Source organism: Acartia tonsa, chromosome 13, assembly GCF_053477335.1.
Source record: "Acartia tonsa isolate MP-2025a chromosome 13, ASM5347733v1, whole genome shotgun sequence".
Lineage (NCBI taxonomy): Eukaryota > Metazoa > Arthropoda > Copepoda > Calanoida > Acartiidae > Acartia > Acartia tonsa.
This window is the reverse complement of record NC_137272.1, coordinates 5899675-5905636: the sequence shown is the minus strand read 5'-3', so window position 1 is coordinate 5905636 and position 5962 is coordinate 5899675. Positions and strand designations below refer to the sequence as shown.

The 5962-nt window shown below is 30.5% G+C and overlaps 1 long non-coding RNA gene across 1 annotated transcript; it reads left to right on the top strand.

Moving 5' to 3' along the window:
• Positions 1 to 1434: 1434 nt before the first annotated feature.
• Positions 1435 to 5962, top strand: LOC145304432 (uncharacterized). The gene is made up of 5 exons (XR_013874082.1): positions 1435 to 1477; positions 2045 to 2136; positions 4521 to 4563; positions 5036 to 5077; positions 5892 to 5962. It is a non-coding gene; the product is annotated as an uncharacterized LOC145304432 (long non-coding RNA).

Below are 5962 nucleotides of genomic sequence, written 5' to 3'. Positions count from 1 at the left end.
GGTTAGTAAGGTTAGTTAAGATGATTAGTTAAGATGTTTAGTTAAGATGGTTAGTTAAGATGTTTAGTTAAGATGTTTAGTTAACATGGTTAGTTTAGATGGTTAGTTAAGTTGGTTAGTTAAGATGGTTAGTTAAGATGGTTAGTTAAGATGTTTAGTTAAGTTGTTTAGTTAAGATGTTTAGTTAAGATGGTTAGTTAAGATGGTTAGTTAAGATGTTTAGTTAAGATGTTTAGTTAAGATAGTTAGTTTAGATGATTAGTTGAGATGGTTATTTAAGATGTTTAGCTAAGTTGGTTAGTTAAAATGATAGGTTAAAGTACTTTAATATATGTATTTATCAAATAATCTTATTGTGTGAAAATAAATTTTTGATATAAACTTCCTTTGTTTCTAATATATTATAATTTATCGCATAGTAATGTAGACAGCTTTCCACGGATATTAAAGTAAAAATTATAAGATTAAAACAAGTTTTGTTAGGCCCAAGGGCCAAAGTTCCAGGCTAACATAACTGGTATTAATTTTATGATATTGGTTTCGAAGCCATACTGGAAAATTCAAAATTCTATAAATGGGAATTCCACCTTAGAATAAATAAACGTTTAGACAGGCAACTTTAAATATAGTAACTTTTCATAGGATCCTAATCATAAAGGTATATGGCAGGTAAAAGAGGATATTGGACTGTAAATTACACTGGTAGATTTTGTAATCACGGTATCTTATTTGTTGTCTCAAAAACTTTTATTTAATCTTTATTTAATTGTTTTTTACAAACATATAGTGTCAAAACTTTCCAACCAATCTACAGAAGTAGGAATTTTGTTATTCGTCAATAAAGGATTTATATAATCTCATAGTACTTTGTCTTGTACCATAAGATCCCTGGATAAAAAGTCACCATTCATATGAACCTTAGAGCGATGGAGCAACAAAATTTCTTGATTAAAAGCAGATTAAGATTTGCTAAATATTTATAAATGTTTCATTATTTTTTATTTGTAGGAGAGGAACGTTATTTTAATGGCACTGTCATTAAAGGTAACAATATATTATTATTTATAACTTATTTGACTTAACATAAGATTAGCAAACTTTGAAATCCACAAATTAAATTATTCATAAAAAAATTCTAAAAATAGGGAATAGCTTGAAAAATATAGCAATAGGTACATATTGCAAATAATTGTAATTCAATCATTTAAAAGCTACACTAGGTATCTTTTTACCCTACCCATTATTAAAATTAATATTGATATGTATATAGTGTATAAATATCGGGAAACAATATAAAAAAATATGGACTATAGTAAACTTTTTTTTTAATTTGATAATTTTGTTCCTGTGATAAATTTACATGTAATATTTTGACAAAGCAATTCTACAATTATGTGTACATGAAGTGTGAGCTAACCGTTGATATTTAGAAGGAGGATGTACATTTCCAACAAAGCTGGTTATTCTTGGTGCACAGGTATTCAGAAGAAGGGGGTAGATATAAGGACGTCCAAAGGGTGTAAGGGGGTGTTTACCCCAACCCCCTTAAAAAACTTTACCCTAGAGTTAAACTTTTTTAGGGTTGGGGGGAAAATCTTGGTTACCCGAAATAAAGTAAAAATGCTTCCAAATGAGTAATTTCCACACGGAGGGAGTTGACATTGGACTATGTAAATTACAGAGGGAGACGGCAGATATATGGAGGTCCAAGGGGTGGTAAGGGGGTGTTTACTCCAACCATCTCTTTAAAAACTTTACCCTAGAGTTAAACTTTTTTTGGGTGGGGGGGAAAAATCTTGGATACCCGAAAATTTTGTGTAAATTACACTGGTACACAAGGTTTTGTTATCATTTGAGGGCTTAAAAACCTTACCTTTATCAAATATTTGTTCAAAGTAGCAGTGTCTAAACTTTACAACATATAATTTTAATCCTTATACTTATTAATTTTGTTCATCATTATTGGAGATGGCATCTATTTTTGAAAATTCTTAATTCCTTCATTTACTCTTACAACAAAAAAGATTGACATAGTATCGTAAAGGGGGCTGGAAAATCTTCACTGGCAAACAGTTTCTTGGATGGGATGTTACTGTCAATGATCCTCTGCCCTTCCCAGTTGGACATGGGGTACAGGTACAATTCTAGAGTAGCTGTGCTTTTTCTTAGATTTTGAGTACAGGAAAAACATATGATAAAAATGTCATTTTTTTCAATTGAGATCAAATGTATGTCTATAGATTTGACCCATGACGGTGGCTCAACGTGTAGCGCATCCGCTTGTTGTCGGGGAGGTGATATGGTTAAATCTCAGCTTAACATCGTGTCATAACTAGATTCGTTAAAATTATTCCTATTGCTGCTATGTCAGATGCGCGACATCAACAGTTAAAGTCAATAGTTAATGTCTTGGCCTATAAACAGTTTTAACTCTTCACCATGCACAGACAAAGGTCGTGGAAGCAAAGGGTTGGTTGTCTATTGGATGTTGCTTAACCTAATATCCTTGGTTGTCAGAGTAACGCATCCCATTACAAGCGGATAATGCTCTTGATTCTCTAAAAGAGTACTTAAAAATCGAATGTGAGAATCCTACCCTTACGAGGTAAGGTTCAGTAAAACTGTGCTTTTTTCAGTTTTTTTTTATTACATGAAAAACATATAATTAAAATGGCATTTTTTCTCAATCGTGATCTTTAAAATTTCATCAAAAAAAATGTGTATATAAAAGATTTATTAATATAGATGGCCAGTAGAATAAAACACTAGTAGGGGAAGGGGTTAAATAACTATGTTCCCACCCAAAGGACCTTGTGTAGTAGACTCTTAATTGGGTCTTCAAAATCAACCATTAGTGTCAGGAATATTAATACAGCAAAGTAGCAGAAAACAATTTGCTTGCAGACAAAAAATGTCTTTGGAGAAAGGGGACAGTTAGTTATCTTATATTTATATTTACTTTTGATCTGTTATATGCCAATCAGAAACAATAATTATTCATACTACTTAAAGGAATTCCAGACAAAATATTTTCCCAAAGCAAATCGTTTTTTGCGAAATTCAACTATTTATAACTTACTTATAATATAAACTGCAAACCAAAAAAATAGGCAAATCCGAATTTTCAGAATGGCAGCTTCATTATTCATTTGGGACGAATTTACTGTAAATATAAAATGTAGATGCATCTTTTTGTTACAAGTTTCCATTGTTATTTTTTTTATTAATCAGCACCAATTAAGCACATGATTCCAAAAACAGCATTTTGGGTAAAAACTGGTGAACCAAAAGATATGCAAATCTAAAACAAATAAATTGAAAACCGATTTTTTTGCACCTTTCTTCTCTTTTAAAGATTTATTCTGATAAATTAACAATTTTTTCAGGGATTTATGCATTAATTATGATGAAATATAGTATAAGGTAGAAATATTAGAAAAAAAGAAATTCGACCCCTATCACTTTATAGGTCAGCTGCTGACCTCCAGTTTAAAATTACCTGAAAAGTATACAAAAATGCTTTTTTCATGTGTTAAAAAAAACATTTTAAAATCTTGATTTTGTGAATGATGACCTTTTAGATGCTCTAATTGGTGATGATGGTGAGCCAAATGTTATCTAAGTACATGCCCATTACAACAACTTGTCTATCAACCTATGTACCATTTTTTGTAGTCATAGCATTCTCCAATGGAGCCTCCGGACAAGAAATATAAACATCTTCTAAAAACGACAGTATTTACCTTATGAATTGGAGTAAATAAAATTGCAATTTTTTTCTTTTTAATACTGCTTGGCTGGGGGCTGCTATGAATATAAAAATTAAAGGCCATCATCCTTAAAAACAAAATTTTAATATGGATTTTTTTTAGCACATTTAAAATCATTTTTGTATACTTTTGGGAGTAATTTTTATATTTCACATGTATTTAGCTTCATCCATAAGACTGGAGGTCTGTCCTCTAAAGTGATAGGGGTAAAATTTCTTTTTTCTAGTATTTCTTATTTTAAAAATCATTAATTTCTACCTTATACTACATTTCATAATAATTAATGCATAAATCCCTTTAAAAAATTGTTCATTTATCAGAATCAATCTTTAAAAGAGGAGAAAAGTGCAAAACAAATCGTTTTTCAATTGATTTGTTTTGGATTTGCATATCTTTTTGGTTCACCAGTTTTTACCCAAAATGCTGTTTTTGAGATCTTGTGCTTCATTGGTGCTGATTAATAAAAAATTAATGGTGGAAGCTTGTAACCAAAAGATGCATCTACATTTTATATTTACAGTAAAATCATCCTAAATAAATATTAAAGCTGCTATTCTGCAAATTCAGATTTGCCTATTTTTTTGGTTCGCAGTTTAGATAAAATAAAAAATACCTGCTTTTTCATACCAAAATCTGTATACATTCTAACTAATAATGTGGTCTGATTGTTCCTACTCTGTTTTCTTTCCTATCCTTTAAATAAAGGGATTGGATTTTTTATATTTATTGTAAATGTTTCTCCTTTTCTAGGCTGGTACCTTAAACAGTTCATATGCTAGTGGTTCTTGGATAGGTAATTTAATATTTAAAAATTTTATATATTATTTTAGTAAAATTTTGGATTTCTTTTTTTTTATTATAAGCCTTTAAATCTATATATAAGCATGTAATTATAAAGTTATCCTTTTATCTTCCTGTCTGTCTTTTTATTTGTCTGCCTATCTCTCATTCTCTTTATGTATCTATCTACCTTTCTAATTAATAATCTATTTATTTATTTTTCCTTCTATTTAACAACCCATCTATCATTCTATCTATTTGTGTATCTATCAGTTAACAAATCATTTTTTCCTATTTACAATCTATTTATCTAAATATCTATCTATCTATCTTATGAACAATCTATCGATCTTATTATCTATCTACCTAAACCTAGGGTTATCTGGAGGTCCAGGTATAACTGTAGTTGATACTCCAGGAGAGGAATATCTATCCCCATCTATCTATCTATCTATCTTACTAACTATCTATCTATCTAAACCTAGGATTATCTGGAAGTCCTGGTATAACTGTAGTTGATACTCCAGGCGAGGAATATCTTTCTATCTATCTTATTAACTATCAGTGTCTATCTATCTAAACCTAGGATTATCTAGAAGTCCTGGAATAACTGTAGTTGATACTCCAGGAGAGGAATATCTATCTATCTATCTCTCTCATTAACAATCTATCTATCTATCTAACTATCTATCTATATCTCTCATTAACCATCTATCTATCTAAATATCTATCTTATGAACTATCTATCTAAACCTAGGATTATCTGGAAGTCCTGGTATAACTGTAGTTGATACACCAGGAAAGATACATTTAAAGAAATATTCTACAATTGGATTTAAGAATAGGGCAATGATGGAAAAATTAATCTACCCTCAACTTTCTAAGACTATGAGTGCCTCTATTTACTTTGTCTAAATAACAATAATTGTTCTATTTAACTCGTCATAATGAACTTAATTGTGGATCCTTTTTTAAAAAGTAGTTTTATTTATCTTACTAATCATTGAACCTCTTTAGGTAAACTTCTCATAGGTCCCTTAATTGGTTTGAGGCAGGGAGAAAGGGAGGGGACAATGGATTGAATATTCAATTATTAGGATATAAATGTATATGGAATAAAATTATTTCGGCTGGTTCTCACAATAATTAAGCGAAAACTCTTAAAATGAATTAATTGTCCCTTCCCATACTCCCTGGGTTTAAGGCTATTTATTTGACAAGTTTAAGTCTTTGATTTTATGATATTTTTCAGCTCACTTCTCCCCCCTTTGAACACAGTTCCATTTGATGCTAGGGGAGGAGCCGCTAGTCTTTAAATAAATATAGCTTTACCCCCAACAGGATTTAATGACAGCGTTGGACAAATGGAAGACCTCGTTTGGCTGCTGGGAGAGGTGAGAATTCTAGAGTAG